The following is a 352-nucleotide window of genomic DNA, read 5'->3' as shown; positions in this document are numbered from 1 at the left end:
CCAAAATTCGTATGAAACTATCTAACGCCGCTGAACTCCCACGGCCACCTGGTTCTCGAAAATGACAATCGTTCAGGAATATCAACCAATATTACCAAAGCTTAACTAACCCCTTAAAAACAATCGAAGCCTTTGTCCATGTCACGTTCCCGATATACTCCATTTGTCATGAACCTTTTTTATTATACTATGTATCAAAACAATTACATTGTGAGTTATTGGACGTTCATTAATTATACAATATTGTAATCAATCACAGTAAAGTCGCTAGTGACCTCGAAAAGGCATAGCATCGGCAGCATGGATGTCAGAACAGCCTCGTAATCCGAATAATTTGGATCACCATTGTTCG

Source organism: Penaeus monodon, chromosome 19 (assembly GCF_015228065.2).
Source record: "Penaeus monodon isolate SGIC_2016 chromosome 19, NSTDA_Pmon_1, whole genome shotgun sequence".
Lineage (NCBI taxonomy): Eukaryota > Metazoa > Arthropoda > Malacostraca > Decapoda > Penaeidae > Penaeus > Penaeus monodon.
Note: the sequence above shows the minus strand (reverse complement) of the source record.